The 24,052-nt window shown below is 40.6% G+C and overlaps 1 protein-coding gene across 3 annotated transcripts in view; it reads right to left on the reverse strand.

Annotated features, from left to right (window-relative positions):
• The window catches only part of Akap6 (A-kinase anchoring protein 6), a 423,485-nt gene that overhangs the window by 367,955 nt on the left and 31,478 nt on the right, over window positions 1-24,052 (reverse strand). The window contains exon 2 of one of the 3 annotated variants that reach the window (XM_076941873.1): window positions 2,977-3,108. The exons of the other annotated variants lie outside the window; for them this stretch is intronic. The gene's annotated coding sequence lies outside the window, so the exon portion shown is untranslated. The remainder of the gene's footprint in view (window positions 1-2,976; window positions 3,109-24,052) is intronic. 3 annotated transcript variants of the gene reach the window in all.

Below are 24,052 nucleotides of genomic sequence, written 5' to 3' on the forward strand. Positions count from 1 at the left end.
AGTATAATATTATGTATGTATTTCAATATCATCTTACATAAATTGTTCAAATACAAAGTATGGTGTTATGTGTGTATTTTATAAACTTTAGAGCAAGAAAATAACATCGTGATAGAGGAGACAAAGTAGGTTAAAAAATTAGTACTCAATGCTATACAAGTAGAATTAAATACTAAATATTCTACCCAAAAGAAATGAGAGAAATGAACAAACAGTAGCTAGAACAAATAGAAAACAAGTTGGAAGGTTCAACCCAATCATATCAATAATAACATTAAATATAAAGTTTTCCAATTAAAAGGCAAAGATGGCCACAGTCAGAAAATAAGACCCAACTACATGCTATCTAGAAAATTTACTTTAAATAAAGTCACAGATAGGCGAAATGAATGAAAAAGGTATGGCATACAAGAGAGACAGATTTTCTCACTGTCAAGTAGACTCCGTCAGAAAACAAAAGGGTCCTATAATCATGGCAACAAAAATCAGTTCAAGAGAAATCATTACATAAAAACAGTAGAAATTGTAACCTACCTTTCTGATTCCTGGTACAATAAAAGTAATTTCAATTTTAAGTAAAAGAGACTATAATACAAAAGGTATAGTATTCATATATTTGTATAAATAGAATGTCTATGTATGTTTGTATATAAACATTGAATTTTCTGTCTGAAATGTGGGTAAATTTTCCTTTGTGGGTTATCCTTATGTTGTTTTCAATGACAGCATCCCTAAAAGGCTGCCTGTGTGTAAGTTGCTACCCTATAACAGATTCAACCACCTTCTGCTTGGCTGCATTCACTTGGCAGGCATGACTGGAAAGTCGATGTAATCGATTTCAAGTGTCTCCAACACTTCCTGTTGTCCAGTTCCACCTCAAGCACCTCCACCTGGATGCCTCACCACAGCTCAGCTCTCTAATTTTTCCCCTTCAGACAACTCCAAATATGAACATCGGCCACATCTGTCTATCACTCTCTTAGTCAGGAGAGAAGATAATCGTTTCTCTGTTGCAGGTTAATGACCAATAGACTATTCCTGGAAGTAAATAGCATCTTCTCTCACTTGATTCCTTTTGATGGCTGAAACTGCAACCTATTTCATCGCATGCTTCCTTCTCAAGTCTCTGTACTTTACCCTGTTCTGCTTCAAAACAAACCAGCTTTTATTCCTTTGCCTCTAAGTCAGTTCCACTCACTCTTTGTTCTCCAAAGGCCCCCAGCATGTCTGATGTATATATGTGTACCTGGAGTGTAATAGAAAGCCAGAACCACAAGTTAGAAGAACTGTGTGGTCCTTGCTCTGCCTCTGAATAGCTAATAACGTCTGGTGATGTCACTTAGCATATGTGAACTTCTTCAGTTTGTTCCTATGAGGAAAAGAAAAGCTATTTCATTTATTTTATTCTATTTATATATGCAGTCTATTCATTTGTTTAAAGATTATTTATTTATATATTTTTTACTAAATAAAAATAATTATTGTATTTGCTTAAATAAAAGATTGTTTATTTAAAGATGTTAAAGAAACCTTTTCCAGCTTTCATGCTAGAATTCTAGAGACAGTTTCTGGTCTTTAATGATAATCTGAAATACAATCAAATCTCCCCTATGGTATATCTGAAAAAAAAATGTATTTCTAACGTTTAAAATGTCATTTAGATGTTTTATCTCATTTGTGCGACACTACTGAATAACAAGCAGCCTCAGACAGCAGGGAAACATGCTCCAGTAGAAGAGAGCGTATCCTCTCCTTACATTCAGGCATTTGCTCTTTCTTATTCCCTCCCCCTCTGTGCCTCTCCCTGCCCCCCAGCTCCTGGCCCTTCTCCCCACCCTTCCCTCATGCTTCTGTTTCTTTCTACCTCTCCTTCCTTCTCCCTCCCCACCTTAAAACTTCAAAGATGGCACAAGGGAGTGTATCACAGCTGACTCTCAGAAAGCTAGTAAAACTGCTAAGCTGTACCTGAAGTAGGATCTGTGATAAGCTTGCACACAAATACACTGTGCACAAGGACTGATTTAGTCTGTTTTTGCACACTCAGAAACAGGTTGAAAAGTTCTTCTCAGCCCTACGTGGTTCCCGTCAGGCCCACGTGAGCACATACTAGTTGTGTGATGTGGCTGCAGACTAACAGAGTCAGTGCTCTCCATGCAGGAGGTGAGACCTTACACTAGTGACTGAGAACTTACTCTCTTCCTCATAAAGTCCGCTAGACTCTGGTGCTTTGAATGAAAATGACCCCCAGCCTCACATGTTTAAATGCTTGGTCCCTGTTAGTGGAACTGTTTGGGAATGTTTAAGAAGTACAGCTTTATAGGACTAGGTGTGGCCTTGTTGGAGGAGGTATGTCAATAATGGGTTTTGAGATTTCAAAACCCCACACCACGAGGCCCAGACTCTCTCTTTCTGCCTCCTGCCTGGAGATCTGGATGAAAGCTCTCAGCTACTGCTCCAGCACCAGGACCCCCACCACACTCTCTGCCTTGACTGTCGTGGACTAAGGCTCTGAAACTATAAACAAGCTCCCAACTAAATGCTTTCTTCTAAAAGTTGCTTTGATCATTGTGTTTCTTCACAGAAACGGAACAGTGACTAAGACACAGACCGACCTTGAAGCTCCGCTCAAAACACTCAGTGCTCAGGGACCTGGCTCCAGAGAATTCTTACTTTGGAAGAAAGTAAGCTTCTTAATAGACTGGATTCCACATATCTGTGCAGAGACATGTAGGAACAGAGATAATTAAAACCAAAATTTTGTGAACTTGCAGCTCTTGGTGCTGGGTACATCTTTTCCTAGTACAAAAATAAAATTTATCAAACCTGGTTTTATAAAGAAAGCTGGGAGATGAACTTTCTAATGCTGAAAATAAGCTGAGAACTCAAGACTGATACTAAGAGGTGGAATTGTAATCTGATACAACCACTATGGAAAGCAGTCTGGTGGTACCTCAGAAAATTGAATATAGTATTTACCTGAGGATCCAGCTACACCACTCCTGGGTATATACCCAAAAGATGTTTCAAGATACAACAGGGACACATGCTCCACTATGTTCACAGCAGCCTTATTTATAATAGCCAGAAGCTGGAAAGAACCCAGATGTTCTGCAAAAGAGGAATGGATACAGAAAATGTGGTACATTTACACAATGAAGTACTACTCAGCTATTAAAAAAATGAGTTCATGAAATTCTTAGGATGGAACTAGAAAATATCATCCTGAGTGAGGTAACCCAATTACAAAAGAACATACATGGTATGCACTCACTGATAAGTGGATATAAGCCCAAAAGCTCACAATACCTAAGATACAATGCATAGACCACATGAAACTCAAGAAGAATGAAGACCAAAGTGTGGGTGCCTTGGTCCTTCTTAGAAAGAGTATCAAAATACTCAACCAGAGCTCCCAGGGTCTAAACCTCTAGCCTGACAACAGAAAGGGAGGGACTCATGGCTCCATTTCTATAGGTAGTTGAGGGTGGCCTTGTCAGGCATCAGTGGAAGTGGAGGGCCTTGGTCCCTGAAAGTTTGGATTCCCTAGTGTTTGGGGAATTCGAGAGCAGGGAGGTGGAAATGGGAGGATGGTGGGAGCACACCCTCATAGAAATTGGAGGAAGGGGTAATGGGATAAGGGGTTTGGGGGGGGGGTAATGAGAGATTAGATAACATTGAAAGGTAAATAAATAAAATATCCAATAAAAAAACAGAAAATTGGTCTGACAATTGTAATTGAGCAGTCGAGACTTTTTGTCAACAATTTATTATGAGGATTTCATATAATCCTCAAGGACAAGGTATTGTGGAAGAGGCCTGTGGAACTTTAAAAAGATTGGTGAGACATACTGTTGCTAAGACAAAGAATTATGCCGACCTGTGAGCTTGCTGAGTGCCCTAACAAGAGTGACTGGGGAGCTGTATTGGACATATGTTCCTGACCCATCTTTGCCTGACTATATCTCAGATGGGACAAGCTACCTTGACTCAACTTTTTAGACATTGTGAGACAGAGAATCGAAAAGAGAAATTATGTCTCTTGTACTCTTCTTAAAGGTGACCAGCTATTAGGTCTCAATCATGTACTGGTCTAGAAATCAATCCAATATGGGAAATAACAGTCTACTTTTGGAAGACTGGATCTGGACTTTGTCAGAGACATATTTGGAAGCTGGCTGTAGCTCACTATGATGTTACAATAGCAACAGATAAAGTTGGGACAGGATCTGGATTTCAAACAAGGGTTAGTACATGTTTTAAGACTCATTTAATTGTCAAGCTAAAATTGGTTTTGTCTCTTCTACAGTATTTATTGTAAGTTGCAGTGACTGTATAATTTCCAATTACGTTAGTGTGTTGAAATCTGGCATGTCTGTTACAGGGGTCTATCAACCAGCTTTTGTCTCTCTGCCCTGAGTATTAGAAAACCTTGATTCTCTGATAAAAGCTTGAAAGTTCTGGAAGAAGTGAGTTAGGCTTTAAGCAGAAGCAAGAGGGTAGCAGGCTTGATTATTGCTGGTATAACAACTTTAATTCCATTAATTGCTAGCACCACTGCTTCTGCAATAGCATTGACACAAGGAGTTAAGACAACTATTTTTGTTAACCATCTAGCAAAAAAATGTTACTAATGTATTGAGTATACAAAAGGATTTATATAGGTATCTGGAACAACGAATGATGCTTTATAACCCATTCAAATTATCTGAAGGAGGTTTAGGGTTCAAAAGTTAGGAGCCATCCCAAGTGTTATGACAAATATCATTGGAGTAGTGTTACTTTTGAAATTCACAGTGATTGTCATTATAATTAGAAAAAAATTTAAAGTCACTTGTAGGATATAATCCTAACACCTCTCTTGGGTATGTTAACTTTGCATAGTGAGATTATGAATTTAAAGAATGCTGCTCTGTTGACCTTTGATGCTGCAGATAATGCCTATAAAATTATCCATGGCCTGAGGTCACTATTTCCATTTTGATCAAACCTCAGGAATGGCATATATAGCTTGAGCAGGCTAGCCCTTCTTGTCCTGAGAATACTTTTTTCCTGTCCATCATGTTAAAGCTTATCTTTAACAACATCAACATGTTGGCAGCCAAAGTACATGGCTTGAACCTGAAAATGGACCCCCAGACAGAGTTATTAAATTAACAGGCTGGCAAGCCAAGGAGGATAAGATTCTGCACAGAGCCTTACCAACCTAAGACAGAAGTGCATTGCTTTTGATAATGCATATTCCATGATGGGTAAAGAAAGCATTCTTCTCAGAATGATCTAAGACAGGCTCAGTCTTGTTAATGAAATAAAAAAGGGGGAGAGGTAGAGAGCCTTTGAGGCTGCTTGGCAAGAAGCTGACATGGGCCAAGGACAAGGAAATGGGCTACTTGGCAGGAATATGACATTGGCCAAGGACAAGGAAGTAGGCTTTAAGAAGGAATCTGACATTAGACTAGAACAAAGAAGTAATTTCAGGTAGGAATCTAAATCATAGGCTACAACAAAAAAATAATCTCAGGCAAGAATCTAAATATTAGGCTAGAACAAAGAAGTAATTTCAAACAGGAATCTAAATTTTAGACTAGAACAAGGAAGTAGGCTTCAGACATAAAAATGACCTTGGGTTAGGATAAGGAAGTAGGCTCAGATACTTTGGCCTTCCTGATAAGCCTTTAGAAACAGTGATCATGGGAATGTTCACGTAACTGGGTTTAATGCCTTGCTTTTTCTTTGATTACTTGTGTTTATTGTATTGCTTGTTTCTCAACTGTTTGCATCTATTGTATTGCTAGACCCTCAACCTAGAACTGACCTTATTACATGCATGTAATCAAAATGGTATAAAAGCATAAAGGAAGAAGAGGTATAGGATAGAAAGTTCTAGGGAGGGAAAATGGGGAAAGGGGATGACATCTGTATTGTAAATAAATAAAAAATCCAATAAAAATATTATCATAATAAATTTATAGAAATGTAAAAAAAAAAAAAAAAAAAAAACTAAGACTGATACTAAGAAAATATGAATAAAACCAGAGCAGAGGTTCCTTAGCAAAAAGTTCTGTGAGGTTCTGTGGCCTTAGACACTTTAGGAACTATGACTTACTGTGTAGTAACAACCCAAGGAGTACACCATGTACAACCAGTGTGAGATTCCCTGCCTCAATGCCCCATACCTAGCAAGGGTTGGTCTAGGCAGAAGGAAGGGTGAGCTTCTACAATGAGCCTGGAGCTGATTGTATTTTTATCCCATTTTGAGATTATAAATTTGGAATCCAGGGACCTACTTACAAACATCACAGTACTTTGCACTCAGGAATGGCATCAAGAAACCCTTTACAAAGATGTAAATCTCTTACAGAGGTAAACCAAGGATTTCGTAAGACTGTGCACCTGCCAAGAAGCACAGGGAAAGAGACCTTCAAGAGTTCTAACAATGTGAAGATACACATGGAAAGGCCATCACGGCTCTTGTAAAGCCATAGAGGTTAAGTCCAAGATGCCAACTTGTCCCAACAGCAAGTTGCACAGATTTGCTCTCATCATCCACCCCAAGCATGAAAGAAGCCTTCATCGCTACATGGCCAAACGTCACAGGCTCTGTCAACTAAGGGCTAAGGCCCTGGCAAAGGCTGTGGCTGTAGGACCTGCTTAGACCCAAGCTTCAGTTCCTCCTGCTGCTCCAACTCCAGCTCAAGCCCTCAACCCCATAATAGTCCCACAGTAAAGGCTTCCATCAGCCAATGGACTGGTGTGACCTCACTCCTCCACACTGAAGTGTTTATAAAAAGATAAAGAGATAAAGAGAGTATGTTCTGTGGGTGTGTGGAGAGGTATGGGGAAGGGATTGTCTCAGCGGGCCCATGCCGAGGCATCTCTTCCCCTGAGGGACCAGCCACAACCGGTATAGTATGGAATGGAGTTAATTCAGGATATCGGGAGGGGGGCCAGGAGGGTAGTAGAGGCAGAGAGAGAGAGAGAGAGAGAGAGAGAGAGAGAGAGAGAGAGAGAGAGAGAGAGAGAGAGAGAGAAGCAGATAAGTAGAGGCCGGCCATGACCACGTGGAGAGAGGGGGAAGGGAAGGGAAGGGAAGGGGAGGGGCAAAGGGACAGAGAAGAGCTAGAGGCAAGAAATCAAGAGATTAAGAGAGTAAGAGATTAAGAGAGAGAGGAGGGGGCAAGCAGCTCCTTTTATAATGGGCCAGGCCTACCTGTAGATCCAGAATCCACTCTACCTGTGGGGGTAGAGTTTAGACAGAATACTAAACACACACTGCAAATGTGGCTGGTTTTGTATTTTAAAAAGGCAAGTTCTGTTCCCAATCAGGAGACATTAAAGAACTAACAGACTAATAACTAATTAAATTAGTAGGGACTTAGTGTCACTGAATGTTATTTGTCTGTTTCTTTAAACTGACACTTAGCAGTCTAAGACCCTCCACATATGCAGCAGCCTTGCTGCATTAACAAAGCTCACAGGGCTTTGGCTCACATCACTTCAGGCCCCAAGGAAACAGTTACAGGCCATGTAGTCAAAGCATAGAGAGATGGGCCCTTATAATTTAAGGTTTAAACAAGGTTTATTTCCTCTGACAGGATCACATGACAAAATAGAAAATGCATGCTTCAAAGGACAAAGCCTGTTTCACAGAGGCTGATGTGAAACAGGAAGACAGGGCGAGGGACAGTAGAAGGCAGAAGACTAGGATAATGTTGATTAAATAAATAGAAACAGTAAATGCTGGTGTCTTATAGGCAAAGACAAAAGTGGAAGAAAATATGGGGAATATCTTATCTTAAACAAACAGCAAATGCTAAAAGAGATAGATAGATATATTGACCCTGACCTGAACTTCATACAATGTATATACTGAAATACCACTTTGAGGCAGGTGGGACTCACTTGGCTTGGGCTCTACTCACACTCTTTCCAAACAATGCAATCTAGCAACCTGTTGACAACCTGGGATCCCCTTAGTGAATGCCTGATAATGTCCTATTGTATTCAAACACACTCTGGATCTACTAAGCATCTGGCCCAGAATGGTTTTGGATGTTAGTACAATAAGGCAAACTATATCCTCTGAATAAACTCTTAAGGAGAATGCCCGATTTACCATCTTATGCCTATGCATAGTTGGGTAGACATACAGTTAAAATCAGATGCATGATGGGAAAGGAAAAACAGTAAGCAAAGGCATATATAAATCAGGCCTGTCAATCAAAACTGAGAAGTGCCACACTGTGCTCCTTTGCAACTGTCTTGGTTTGTTTCTCTGTTGCTGTGGATAAAACATGAATCAAATCCAACTTGGAGAGGAAAGGGCTTAATTTTGCTGAAAGGCTACAGTCCATAGAGAGAAGCGACAGCATGAACCTGAACAGGACTGAAGCGAAGACCGACCGTGGAGGAACCTGGTTTACTCCATGACTTGCTCAGCTTGTTTGGTCATACAACCCAGGACCACCTGCCCAGCAGCGGTGCCACCCTCAGTGAGCTGGACTTTCCCTAACCAATTAAAAAAATGCCCTGCAGACATACAGGTTAATCTGATAAAGGCAGTTCTTCAGTTGAGGTTCTCTCTTCCCAAGTGACTCTAGTTTATGTCAAGTTGACAAAACTATTCACCATAACAACTGAACTCCTCCTTCTCTTGAAACCCATGAAAGAAAACTCCAAATATCTGGAACCCTTGCATATCCTCACTTCCCATGCCACACCCACCACCACCATGAGGTCTGCTGTCACTCTTGACCATGTATTTCTTGCCTCTAATTTCCTTGGGCTTTTGAAAAGTTTCCTTGTTACCTTTAAATCTATGTGAATCTTTATTTTAATTCTTTGAAGAAGTGGCCAAGAATGGCCATCTGGAAACGTTCACCCCAGCGCTGGCACTGGTAACAACACGGAACTTAAACATGGATGCTTCTTGTATTTCAATTCAGTTAAATAATCTTTTAGGATTTGCAAATTTTAAGCAAAAGTAATGATCTTCATGAAGTAGAAACTGCCATTCAGATCAATGTAGTTAAGAGGAAGAGGAGAAGGACTCTCTTTTTAAGACCTTTGACCTGGACTCTGTCTTTACAGCTTGAGTCAGAGTTGGTGTGCAAATAAATGTGGTTTTCTTTTTTTTAATCCCCCTGAATTAGAGGTTACTCTTTTAATATTATTAGGGAAGCCATACCTCTCCCTTCAAATAAATGTTTTCAGTCTAAATAATGGCTGCTGGTATTGTTACACACAGAATAATGCTTTCTTGTGTCCAAGTTTTTTTTGCAGGGTGTTGTGAAGACCCCAAGAGTGTCTTGATGTGAGTGAGCTCAAAGCAAGACCAGGGCAGCACCATAACAGGTGGATGTGGGGACTTATGGCTACAGCTACCTGCCCTGTCAAATTCACTGCCTGTTGTCCCAGTGCCAGTCAGATCAAAGACTAGGATAGTCATAAAACTCCCACTAATTTTATAGGCCACCATTACCGTAAATGAAATCAATGTTTACAATTGCAGGTTTCACCGTAAGCTTCACCCACACGTCTCCATCCATCCTAACTTGCTCATTCGACTCCTTCCCCATTCCCACACATACACGAGTGTTTGCAGAGCTTAGGCTCTCTGGGCACTTTGTCGGTGGCAGTCACGCTCCCTGAGATCAGAGCAAGCAACAATAAGTGTACTTTGTTCTCCCTGGTGCAGGAAGCTCACTGAAAGGCAGGGCTGTATTACCACAAAACAGGACAAACCAGTTCCAATTAAACCAGTTCATCAGAGACACTGTAATAGGACAAGGAATGGGGCCCGAGGCCAGGAAACTGAAATTCTTTGCCACATATTTTCAATGTAAATGAATCATTTCACACACTTAAAACTCAGTGGAAGTCTGATGTCACATTGATTACGGAAACCTTCTGGTGCTGACTCCTAAGCAGCTGACATAGGTTTCCCTTTGCTCCTCCCCTCCTGGACTTCTGCTGCAGTAGCAGACCATGAACAACACACTCGGGACTTCCAGATCTCACTGTCTACTGTCCCATGAAAATATGCCTAGAGAAAAAAAAAAAAAAAAAAAAAAAAAAAAAAAAAAAACCAAATCCTTTGGAAACAAGGGCAACACAAAACACAGAGCCTTACCCTGGAGTTTACCTATCCCTCTGATGAATTAGCCTGGTAGAGAAAGCGGGCCCTTTCCCTGCTGTTCTACCAAGAAGAGAACACAATCAAATACTCCTCTTGGGCCTATAACCTGCATTCACAAATTAATGGATTTTGTTCCTTCCCACCATTCCCCCAAACCTGTCTTCTTCATTCAGTTAGGAGCTATTAAATACTGAACAGCGCTCTTAATGCACTAGCACTAAGCACATTGTAGAGGCTGTTTTCTGATGGGGAATCAACAGCCCATTTCTGGTGACAGGTCAAAAAAAAAAAAAAAAAAAAAAAAAAAAAAAAAAAAAAAAAAAAGAGCAACTTGTTTGGTGGAGAATGTGCGGAATGACAATTAACTGGGGAGAGAGAAACCGCATGTCACCAAGCTTTATGTTCTCAAGGCAGCAGGAATGCTAACACTCTCATGCTGGACATCATTCTTGAAATACATTAGCCTAGCCTCTTAATATTGTTTCCCCATTGTGTTAAGCAGACAATGACTCTTCCCTGGGTTAGGTCATATGAGAAGGTTAGCTTGCACTGGAGCCATTTTAAAACAAGAATCACCTTCTGTCCTTGAAGATGTTCTGACAATGTGAGGCCCAAGGGAGTCACTCAGTGGAGGAAAGGCAAAGCAGACATCCCTCCCACCCCCAGGAGCGCTGGTCAGGCTCAGGCTTGTTGATTGGTTTGACGAGCAGAATTGTGCACAGTAATTCGTTTTCAAACATCCCTGGTTGAACTTCTATAGGTTAAATGTCTTGTACTTTAACTCCATCATAATACACCAGAAAAGCATACTGGATTTTCTAGAGACTGGACACATGTAGATATTCTGTCTCAGTTTTAGACTATATAAGAAACTCTAGGTTTCATAAAACTAGTCATTCTAGAAAATAATATAACAGACGAATATAAAAATTTAACCACTCTTTCAGACTACGATAGAAAATGAGAGATCGTACTCCCCCTGAACACCTATGCTCTTGTGTCATCCCCTTCCCCATATCCTGCATTTTTGTGTTTATAACCCCTGTGTTTAAAAGTAAAAATTATGATTTGATAATAATAAAAAAAAAGAAATGAAAAGAAAAGAAATAACACACAGTGTCCCCCTGGCTCTGCTGATTTAGCTTCTGACAATCCATTTTCTTGTTCTCAGAAATACTTTGAATTATAAAATGTTAATGTTGTTTTTGTTAGTATGCTGGGTAAAATAATTTTTATTGATTTCATTTTAAATTTCAAAGTTTGTAGTGAGTTAAAATGTCCTTCAACATAATTATAGGTCATATTTATTTTCATATTGTAAAATGCAAGTTAATCTGTTGAACATTTTTTTTAAACTGGATTCCTTTTTGAGAATTTCATATATGAGCATTGTATTTACATAATTTTTTCTTTCTTTCCTTCCTCCCTCTCTTCCCAACCCCCAATACTTTTCAAATATATCTTATTTAATTATTGTTCATATATTATGTATATATGTATACATGTATAAGTATGTATGTATATACAAATACTGATAAATAAAGTGTTTGGGGAAAAAAAGAAAATGAGAGATTATATATAGACACAGACAGGCAGACAGACACACCTCTTAATTGTTTTTTAAGCAGCAGTGATCTATTCCTGGTGTGTGTGTGTGTGTGTGTGTGTGTGTGTGTGTGTGTGTGTTACAATATTCATTTTGGATTTTATCTACTTATTTTTTCTTGCAGTACTGAGGATTGGACCCAGGGCCTCTCAAATGGTAGAAAAGCCAAATTCCACTGAGTTATATTTCCTCATCTCTTTTACTATTTTTAACTTGAGCCAGAGTTTTGCCAAGTTGCTCAGGGTGGCTCCACGCTTTCAATCCTCCTGTCTCAGAGAGAGTAGGAGGGATTACAGAAATGTGCCATACACTATGCTAACATAAATTCTCTTGAAGTTGCTGTAAAACAGTTTTTAAAAAAAAAAAAAAAAAAAACACATCTAAACATTTAATTGATATTTGACTATTTCTTCTTCAACCTCTTGATATTTTTAGCTAGGAAAAGGTGACAATGAGCAAACTTGAAATTAATTTTTCTTTTCCAAATCTTAAAGTCCTACCTCTAACTCTAGAACATACCATTTCTAAAGTAGCGTTCTTTAAAGGCAGAGTGTAGGCTTGTGTGACTAGGGATTTCTAAGCTGGTTAAAAACAGGAGACGTCCAGTAAAGATGGCAGCAGCAGCACCATTGTCACCTGGCCAGTCTGGCTGCTAAGTGTCTCCTCTTCCAAACAGCTGTACCTAAATCTCTGAATACGTTCCTGGAGTCTGGACATTCTTCTTTTTGTTTCTCTCCCATGAAAAACAAAGCTGCCACAGACTTCCACATGCCCCTTCTACAGCACACAGCAAGCCAAGCAAGGATCTATCTCTTGACAGCCATTGTCGAGATATTCAGATACCTGAATCCCCCGACTCTCCTTGAAATGGGAAACTAAATGTGAGCATTGAGAATGCTGTGTCAATTAATCCCAGCACTTGGGAGGCAGAGGCAGGCAGATTTCTGAGTTTGAGGCCAGCCTGGTCTACAGAGTGAGTTCCAGGACAGCCAGGACTACACAGAGAAACCCTGTCTCAGAAAACCAGAGAGAGAGAGAGAGAGAGAGAGAGAGAGAGAGAGAGAGAGAGAGAGAGAGAGAATGCTGTGTCAGCTGGAGAGATGGCTCGGCCATTAAAGGCTAGGCTCACAACCAAAAATATAAGAGAATGCTGTGTCATCAGTTATAAGACACTCAACTTTTAGAAGAATTATTAAATAATGATAATGTTAATCAACCACTTATGCTAGCATTATTCTACTAAAACTTGCATGAAGTAGCTCATTTAATACTTACCATAAGCCTGTGTATATTTTTTAGTTAAGAAAATAGGACACAAAGAGACTATACAACCTACCCAAACCTCATGTAGCAAACCCATGGGAAAAGCAGGCATGAGCCTGTGGTGTCTGCTTCTAGAGTGAGCCCAGAGCTCACTGACTCTATCCTGACCTCAAAGCCTTCCATTGAAACTGTTAGTTGTTGTTTTAAAGTAGAATTATTTATTTTATTTTATGTATATGTGTGCTTGGCCGTATGTATGTATGTATGTATGTATGTATGTATGTATGTACATAGTGCAATACCCGAGGAGTTCAGAAGAGGGAGTAAAATTAGTCCTAACTGGAGCTTTCGACGCAATGTGGAGGCTGGGACCTGGATTCATTCACTAAGAGAGCCCTCTCTCCGGTACCTGAAACCTAGGCTCACTGGGTCATCCCTGAGAATTCTAGAAGCTGATTCAAAGCAACCAGCATAGTGGGTGGGAGGAACAAAGAGTGTTCGCATCTGCAGAGGAGTGACTGGAAGGGACTGTGTGGAAGGCAAAGGGGGAACAGGAAAGAATGTTTCCTGAGGCAGTCCTGAATGGTTTTTACTGCTAATCCCCCTTTCACAAACTAGGTCCCGAAGCCCAGAGGTTCTGAAATAATTAGAACGCCACCGGGCTGGAGACAAGCAAGGAGCAAAGAGAAGAAAGAATGAAAAGACGGTGACTGGGACCCTGGACCTGTGGCAGATTGTAACTTGGAGGCAGACACTAGGAGAAAGACTTTATTACAAACAGAAACTCAGCGAGACAGGTCACGAAGGATGAAGAGGGATGGACCGCGGATGAGGTGGTAAGTTTGAAGCAAGTGGGGAGCATGCAAAGACCCGACTTAGCTGCATGAAGCAATAAGGAAATAGCCAAGGAGCGAAGGATGCCGGCCTCTTGGTGGCCTCTTCACAAGCCAGCCTTTCCTCTGGGGCTTTGTTCTATCCTCTCGCTGTTTGGCTTCCAGGTATAGTCTCATTTTTACATCTTTTAACAACCCAAACAATGGAGCCAAGGGTTACTTCTAATTTAAAATATTTTTGAGTAAAGTTATACATTCTCACTTATTTTTAAGTTGCATAAGCAATAAAAACTATATCCCTTCTACTGTTCAGAAAAGAAACATCACCAAAACTTAGACCCAAGTCTGTCTTTACAAGGAAAAAGTTTCTACTGATATTATCTATATTCCTTTAAAGGTGCTTAGCACAGGTTGGGTGTTTTGACTTCATGTTTTATCAACTAGATTATCAGTTTCTAAAAAATAAGATTAGACGGATTTGCATAGTGTGTTTATAAACCCTGGTTTAAAACACTAAGGAAAAGCAAGTCTTTTACACCAGACTTTTAAGGGAAACCCATGTGATAAGGAAGCTGTGTCGGAAGCAGACAGTGGCTCTCCATCCCTGACTGAAGTGGCTTCCGTGGGAGGAAGATGCTCTCCTCTGGTGGCAGGGACTCCACCACAGCAGTTCTCAGCCAGTGGATTGTAAAGGGAGTCAGAAGACCCTTTCACAGAAGTCGCCTCAGACTATGGGAAAACACAGATATTTATAGATGATTCCTAACTAGCAAAATTACAGTTATGAAGTAGCAACAAAATAATTTTATGGTTGGGGGTCACCACAGCATGAGGGACTGTGTTGAAGGGTCGCAGCATCAGGAAGGTTGAGAAGCAGTTCACTGGTGGCAGGTAACTCTGAAGGCAGTAAAGAGGCCGGAGACATTTATACCAGCATTTCCTATCCTGTTCAGACTTTATTGTATTAGCACTGTTTCCCCTTATAAGAGTTAAATTTAATATCTTCCTATCTATATTTATTTTTAAAAAATGTTTTATTAATATTCAAATCAGCTATCTGAATAATGTAAAATGTGGTCTAAAGCCTAAGTGTAAACTAAAAAACAAAATAAAAGCAAAGCCTCTCAAAATCTTAATTCTCTCATTTGTTCACTAAACTTCTATGGACTTGTATCTAGTCAGAGATGGGCACTGGGCTGGAGATCAAGAGAGAAATAACTATAGGGTATATTTTCAGGAGAGTTTGTTTTTGTTCTGGTGTGCAAGACATGACGTCAGATCATTGCAGGTCACCTGGCTGCGTACTAAAAGAACAGAAAGAATGGATGTTGGGGAGCTCAGTCAAGGGTCGGGTGGCTACTGAAAGGGCACATCTTCACCACAGAGGCAGCTCCCTGACCCAGTCTTAAAATATATGCGTGCTTCCTTCCACAAGATTAGTCCCTGCAAAGAAAAGAGGGCTAAAGGAAAAAAAAAAAAAGAATCCGGTCAAATTGTAAGTCTTCAGATGTCAGCTGAGATTAAAATGGGGGGGGGGGGGGCTCTTTGTAAGGTTGTATATGCATGTGTATCCATGTGTGCTTACATGCAGGTGCATGTGAAAGCCAGAGAGCAAAGCTGGCACGACTTCCTCGATACTGTCCATTTTACTGTTTTAGCTTGGGCTTCTCGCTGAATCTTGAGCTTGCTGTTTTAGCTAGACTGACTGGCCAGAAGCCCCAGGGATTTTCCTGTCTCTGCCCCCCATCCCTGGAGTTACAGATAGGTGCCACCACATACTGTGTTTTATACAGGTGCTGGGCATCCAAACTCAAGTGCTTATATCCGCTGACTGAGCCATCTCACCCAGCCAAAACAATGAGTCCTGAGGTCTGAGAGTGGCATGGTCTCCAGGCTCTCTGGAGAAAACTCCAAACAGAGCGAAGACATGTTTGTACAGCAAAGCCACAAGAGGGAACGCAGCTGTAGTCACCGCCAAGATGTGATAAGGAACGAGGCGAGCACAGGGAAGAGCTGTCAAGATCAGTCAGTCCTGGATGTTGCAGGCTAGACGGGAGCTAGAGAGAAGCTGATGCCACTCGCAGTTGAAATTAAAGCATCCCTGGTGCTGTAGAGATAAGGTTTGAGCTGCTGAGTTTGAAGCTCTGAGAAACTGTCAGGTCAAGATCCAACCACAGAGAGGGAGTGCAACCCTTGAACCAAACTCTCCATGGCACACATTAGTGGAGGCATCCTTTGTGGGCAAGTTCAACGTCCTAGGAGCGGATTAAAAGGGAATGAGCAAAAAAAAAAAAAAAAAAAAAAAGGCAGGAAACTCAAGGAGAGGTGTAACAAACAGGACCGGCAGGGCCATCTCTATGTAAACGCTGGGGTGCGGTGGGTGCAGCTGCAAAAGCATCTCCTTCAGGAGGACCTAATTGAGGACTGCCTGAGAGACCAATGCCAGCCAATTGGGAACTGCCGTTTAGAAGAGATATCTGTTGTCCGCACCGCCTCACCTCCAACCCTCAAGGGCAGGTAGGGTCGGCAGTGAGTAGTCCAGGGCACAGGCAGCAGATAGGAAACACAGGCAAGGAGGAATAAGATAAGAGGAGAGAGGTGGGAAAAGAGAGAGAGAGGAGGAACGGTCTCACTCTTGGCTCTGGGGGAAATGCAGATCCACTGGAGTCTTCCGCGTCCTTCCTCGGGCTGCGGATATAATCAGGGATCAGAGCAGAAACAGAGCCTGTGTTATAGAGGACGATTGACAATATAAAAGAAGGCAAGAAAAGTGAAGATTAGTAACCTCCTACCTGATTCATAGCATTTTAATAAGACTGATAAAAGCAAGGTTGACTAGCATGAAGGAATTCCAAACAGGAGAATTATTGTTTTCAGTTACCTGAAAATTTCAGTTAAGTGAGACGGTTTTGAACCTGTCTACATAAAATAATTGTTTCCACTTATAAATTCTCCCTTCCCCAATCATTTAAAACAGAAACGTCCTATCCTAAAAAGAAGTTACTGGTTTAGGTCATTTTAAAAGCCTGATGATAACAGGAACAAATACTTCAGACTAGTTTGAGAATCTGCGTGGAACCGAGTGGCTCACGTGCATGAGGTCGAGCAGTAAACACTTTCTGGAGAAGATTACACCGCCCCTCATCGCCAGCAGGCACCCAGTCCTCCACTGCCTCGGCTCTTCAGGGCATGAGCTCCCACTGACTTCAAAGGGAGCTTTAAAAATGGATTAAAGCAAAGACCATATATTGACTTCAAAGTGAGCGAAGCACCAAGATATTTCATACGGGAGGGGCAGAGATGAAAATTCTGCTGTCTTAGTGGTTCATGCTTAATGCATGCCACCAGCATCCCCCTGGCATTCAGCCGGAAGTGTGTTATTCTCTTTCAACACTTGCTTTATGATAACAACATAATAGTTGTTTGCTCTAGGAAATATTAATATCTGCCCTAAATATTCCAATATTATTACAATACTGTTAAATGTTAGTTTCTCCTCACATGACGCTGAAATTTTGCCTTGCCAAGAAAAAGAAATTTCCATTTTAATTGCATACCATAATGTCACTGTGGAAAACGACAGAATTATTCTTGATAGCATAATGCTTACTTGTTATACACAGCCAAATGTCATTCTCCGAACTTTATTTCACACATGCAATTTATTTGTTTATTTGTTTGTTTGTCTGTCTGTTTTCTGAGACAGACTCTCATTATAGCCCAGGCTGCCCTCAAAGTTGCTATGTAAGTAAAGATGGCCTTGAACTTCTGACCCTTCTACCTCCGCTTGAATGCTGGTGTTACCAACATGGGCCACTATGCAGAATTGGAAATCAAAGGGTTTTGTACCCACTAGACTCTCTAAATATAGCACGCTTACTGTCGAGCTATATTTAGGTAATTTAATATAATGAATTTCTGACTTTAAATTCAAATGCCTGCCATGCCTGTCACGTCCACGGTTATCTGTATACTACCAGTGCCATTCTATACATACAAACACAAACGACTTACTTTTCATGACACCAAAAAGGCTCTGGAAATTGAAGAGACTCTGAAGAGGAGAAAGCACATTCCGAATGAGCCTGTCCTGCTTCATAAAAACCTCAGACTCATTTTAAAGTAATAATTATGATTAATCCGGGGCTCTTAAACAAGTAGAGTGACTTAATAAAACTCCTATTAAGCCCTCTGGCCTCACAAGGCCTCTCATGTTCTGCTCCAAAGATACAACATTTAGCTTTCAGAACATGGGTAAAGCCAATACCTACATGGAAGAAGATCAGCTCCTTTCCTCCAAAAGCTCAGGGTCTTTCAAGAGATTACCACACCCTCATAAGTGCTTGCTCTGGTGTCTGGCCTAGCTCCCTCAGCAAGCATTCTCCCTTCCTCTCCCTCTTCCTCTCCCTTTCTCCTTCCTTTCCCCTCCCTCTCCTTCCCCACCCCCCACCCCCAGTCTCTCTCATAGGCACACTCTTTTATATGATGTAACCATACATGACAAGTCATATGATCCAGAAAACAGTTCAGGGGAAAGCAAAGAAGGCTATCTTCTCTCCACAGGTGGAACACAGAGCAGAGCTATGTTACACACGCAAAGGAAGAGAGATCAGACAACACAGATGATTGAATTTTGCACAGACTTTCACAGATAAACTAAAGCAACCCGTGGGACTGCTACCAATATCAAGCAAGAGAAAGCATTGTACCAAGATGGAAAGAAAGGCTGTATCAGGTCTAGGCAGGTAACAAATCCAAGCATGGCCTCAAATCATAAGACAATATCAAAACGCAGGAAAAAAATTCTTTTTAAAATACAATTCAATGCTCACATTACCATACCTCAACTTAACTCCAAAGCACATATATGATCCAACTGAAAGCTAAACCTATAATGTCTCTGTATTCTCAAATTTCATCTTGGTCTGAATATAAATTTTTACCCATATCTAGAACCATGTTAGCTCCTTTAATATCATTTACACATTTTACTTCTCTGTTTGATAGAGACAAACTGGACAATTGCTGTGTGCAAGGCTCTGCACCAGGTTTTCTATAAGGACTCAAGTGTAGCATATAAACTTCAGCCACAGACTGATGTGTGCATAAGCACAGTGCAAGAGCAACTGCCTTCTGGAACGAAGAGTAAGATACAGGTAACACTTGGAATGGTTCAGAACCCTAGCCCGGAGGGATGTCTATAGATTTTTCTAGACAAAGGGGTTGGGTGGGAGAGGGATTGTCCCTAAGTTCAAACATATTCAAATAAGTTTGGAAAACAGAGCAAATTCTGTATTGTGGGGCTCAATGCCTCTGATGCTCAGTTCTAAGAGAACAGAGCATTTCTCAGAGTCATTTGACTAAGGGACTTTTTTTTTCCCCACAAAGACTCTCATGAGACTAGTGTTTCACAAAATACTTTGGACAGTTCTCAGGGCGTTGAGCTTGCATTGAAGATATTGAGATATTTTTTAGTCGACTGGGCTGGAGTGTGAGTGATTTCCAGACTGGCCTTAGGTACATAGCAAGGGCTTGTCTCAAAACAAACAAACCAGGTAAGACTGAAAGGTAGGTTAGGTATGGAAAGGTTGGCTCAGTGGTTAAGAGCACTGGTTGTTCTTGCAGAGAACTTCAGTTCAGTCCCTTGCTATCCATATGGTAGCTCACAGCCATTTGTAACCCCAGTTCCAGGGGAGCCACCACCCTCTTCTGACACGGTACACATGCATGCAGGCAAAACATTCATACATGTAAAAGAATAAATATTTCAACTCTTTAAGAGCAACTGCAAATTCAGACTGTTGAAGAAATTTCTGGAAGTTTAACTTATGGTTCGGTTTATGGAAGCAACTGTGTACAGTCAGCTGTTGGCCACATTCAGTCCTTCCTAACTGTGAGCTTCCAACTCGTTACAAAGAAAGCATTTGTGTATTAATTTCTCATTCTTTACTATCATCATCTTTATTAAAAAGCTAGGATAGATATAAAAGGGTTCAAACAACAACCCAAAGGGGAAACAAACAAACAAACAGAAGGAAGGAAGGAAGGAAGGAAGGAAGGAAGGAAGGAAGGAAGGAAGGAAAAAAGGAAGGAAGGAAAAAAGGAAGGAAGGAAAAAAGGAAGGAAGGAAGGAAAGAAGGTAGGTAGGTTGGTTGGGGTCAGACCACCAAAGACTGAAACCTACTAGAAATGTCTTTTCTTACTGCCATGGTAAAACGAGAGTGTCAGTGTCTAGCTTTACCACTTATTAGCTGCAAGACTTTCTTCAAGTCATTTGACTTTTTCTTCTCTTATTTCCTCATCAATTAAATAAGTTGTTGTTACAGGATTCAGTAAGTCTATAAATATAAACTTTAATTATGACACTAGATATCAACTGACCCACTTTTGATTTTTTTAAGTTAGCACATGAGGCATTAGATGCCATTATGACATTTTTAAACAAAGTGGGTTTTAATAGTCTCCTTCCCCACTTTGGCCACCACCCTGCCATCCTTGTCCTGCCTGCCCCCCCCCACACACACACACACCCCTGCCCTGTAACACCCAACACCTATCTGTTTGAAGCCTGGCTTCTTCTATCAGTTGAGTGTTCCTTTTTGCCTCCTACTGTAAGCTCAGCCTTTTCTCCAGAGTTCTTAAGTATGTTCTCTCCTAAGATGTCTTCTACCCCCTTCCCAGCATATGTTCTCCTTCACTGAGTAATCTCATTTCCTCCACATGACACACGCAGCATCTGCAAACTTATTCCTGATACACGTTCATAATATAAGAGTATTTCCAACTGTGAGCTGCAAATATCACCTAAAATATCCTACAGCACATGGAAAGCTACACGTCCAAACTGTACTCTCCTGCTGCCAGCCTCCTGCCCAGCTGCATCCCTCTGCCCATCACCAGATGAAGCTGGAAAGCCTGGAATTGGCATTTGCACCTTTAGAACTCTCTCAGCTGCCCTCTGCTGTTTCCTGACCCACACTCATCTGGTCAGAGATCCTCGTTCCCCTTCAGGATTGTCCCCTTACTGGCAGGGCCTCTTCCTTCCTGCTACGTGTGCTCCCAAGTCCCCACATATCTCTCACTTGAACTTATAAAGTAAGTTTCTAGTTTGTTTCCCTGTGACTGACTCAACACACTGTGATAGTTCTTTTAAAAAACAAATACACAAAAATTGTACATTTTGTAGAATGCCATGTGATGCCTTGATATACACTATGCACAATGTTCAAATAATTGTAACAGATCTCTCTCCTCAAACACTTATTATTTCTTTTTGGTGCAAGTATTTAAATATTGTAGCTTTTGAAGAACTATGTAGTACATTGTCTTTGGCTGCAGTCACTCTCTCATGCAACAGCATACCAAAGCTTCTGATCCTAGCTAGTGCATCTTGGTGTCTGCCCATAACTTGCCCTTTCCTTTCTTCTGTTGTCCCTGAGAGGCTCCACAGCACTCTCAGCTTCAGAGAGCTCCTTCTTTCAGATTCCACGCATGAGAGAGAATATATAGCACGTGTCTCTGTGCTTGACTTATGTCACTTAACCTAGTGACATCAGACTCCACCTATGTTAAAAATGACAAGATGTCATTCCTCCTGTGCCTGGATAGTAATCTAGTGTATATATGCCCCACCTTTTCTTTAGTCATTTACCAGTTAATAAATACTGCCATTGTTTCCATGTCTTAGTTATTATGAGTAGTGCTATAATAAATATGGGAATACATATGTCTCTTCCACAAATGGTGATGCTCTCCTCTGGATAAATACCACTAGTGGGATTGGTAGACCATAGGACAGCTCAACTTTTAATTTTGTCTTAGGAATTACTATAATGACTGCAAAAATTTGATTACTGCCAGCAATGTACAATGTTACGTTTTCCCTGGCATCTTTGCCAATCATTGTTACATTTTGTCTTTTAAAGATTTTTTTTTGTTTTAGATTAACAGTGCCAACTTCTCACGTTTATAAAAGTCAGTGTGATATGGCAAGTTTGTCTCCACAGAGGTAGAAATGGGGCTTTGTGTGTCTCCATGGCATTGTCCAATGTTAGACATAAAAGTAACTCTTAGTAAGCATGTGTGGAAAAGGTAAAAACCAGAAAGGTAAGGGGAGAAGAGAGAGAAAAGTGAAATACATAAATAAATAAATAAATAAATAAATAAATAAATAAATAAATAAATGTAGATAGGATTGAAAAGAGGACTGGTCTGTATATATTTTGCAGATGAGGAAAACGTCCAAATCAGGCAGTGATTTGCCCACAGGAGCTGCACAGGACTCAGGGCTGGGCCTCTGCCCCCGGGCTCTGCCTTATTGATTCTCTACATCTGAGGCATCCTCCCACCTCATTCTGACCTGTTTTTATCAGTTCCACCCTCAGGAAGTGATGCAGAAGATTCCATCTGCTTCATGAAGCTTTCTTCATCTATTTGAACCCACCATGGCCTCCACTCAGCTAAAGAACAATGTTTACAGTCATTTTCATGTTGAAATAAATGCAAATTGCACTTTTCATAGGTTCATTTTATTTATGTATTCTTAGAAAAGAGTTTTGGGTGGATTTTAACACATGAAAATTCTCTCTAAAAATCCATGTGAATTTCTTAGGAATCTCGGTTCATAGATCTCACGTGTGATGTCTGTTGGGCCATAAGAAACAATAACTTTTATGGTTTAGTTAATATCCATATTTCTGGAGTTTTCTTACCACAATTTCCTACATGCCCCTTCTGTGTCTCAAAATATTGCTATTTAAGCTATTATATAAGCTGAATAAAATGAATGCACACAAGGTGATCCATTGACTTACGTTTATGCCTTCTGAAATCTATTGAAAGTAAAACCAGAAGTCATGATGAGTCAATCCTCATTCCTTTACACAGGAAAGAAGATACGGTTAGAGAAAGAAAACATAAAGAATGAGATTGGGGGAGGAGGGTGCTGGAGAGATGGCTCAGCAGTTAAGAGCACTGACTGCTCTTCCAGAGGTCATGAGTTCAATTCCCAGCAAGTGCATGATGGCTCACAATCACCTGTAATGGGACCCAATGCCCTCTTCTGATATGTCTGGACTTACACATTTCATTTGCTTTGTAGTTTTAAATCATGGAAAACAATAAGAGGAATTTGGAGTAAATCAATCAGTTAAAGAATAAAGTCAATGCTTAAAACAGGTTGTCCTCTCCTTTGCCTGTCTGGAAAAAAGAATTCATAGTGTGTAATAGTAACAGTAAGACAGCTCTTGAAAGGAAGGAGACAATAATCCCAGGGTCAGGAACAGTCACTGGAAACAGTCGCATCAGGCTAAGGTCTCTAGTACTGTGGTTTTACCCGGGTTTGCTAGATGAACAGTTCAGAGAACATAACTGATGTACCATTCTTATTCCGCTTTTGTACAGATAAGAGCACAGTGGAGATGCTAAAGGCCCATCTAGCAGTTACTGGTTAGTGATCTCATCAATCTGAAAAGATGTCTTGCTTATCTATTTTAGACAACAAGTCTATAGCCATCCATTATTGTGTACCTTACTGCACAATCTAGTGCTATCCAGCCTATTTTCATCTAGGTTCTTGGACTGTCTCTGCTTCTAGTCTCTCAGGACTATTCTCAATATTTTAAGAATATTCAGCTTTCCATCATTGTCCAGTTTATGTTTGTTATCCCATAATAATTATTAATAAAGCCCTTTTCTATAGTTTCCTCATTATGTGAATTTCATAGCTACCTTTAGGCAGCATGACCCCAACCACATTAATAACCCTTAATCCTTTGGGTGATTTTCTACTGCTTCAAAACCCAAAATTGTTTGATATGACACTGGAATTTGAACTCCTAACTATCCATAACCACGAGGTGGAAATTTTAGTTATTATTTGCTTTTGTTTACTTTACTCAGACTATTTTGTTAGCTGACATAATCCCATTGCTCAGAACTGTTCCTAACACATACTAGATGTTCAAATGTTGTTGGGGGGCCCAGCAAAATGGCTCAGTGGATAAGGCTGATGACCTGAATTATTGCATTCTCCATGATGGAAGGATAAAACTGACTCTCTTTTGAAGGCTTCATCTTAAGGTGCTACTCACACCATACAACACACATACACAGAGACAGAAGCCTATACACAATACACGCCACACACATATACTCACACCATACACACATGCCATACACACGCATCATACACATACTACACACATACACACCATA

The sequence above is a fragment of the Arvicanthis niloticus genome, chromosome 11 (genome assembly GCF_011762505.2).
Source record: "Arvicanthis niloticus isolate mArvNil1 chromosome 11, mArvNil1.pat.X, whole genome shotgun sequence".
Lineage (NCBI taxonomy): Eukaryota > Metazoa > Chordata > Mammalia > Rodentia > Muridae > Arvicanthis > Arvicanthis niloticus.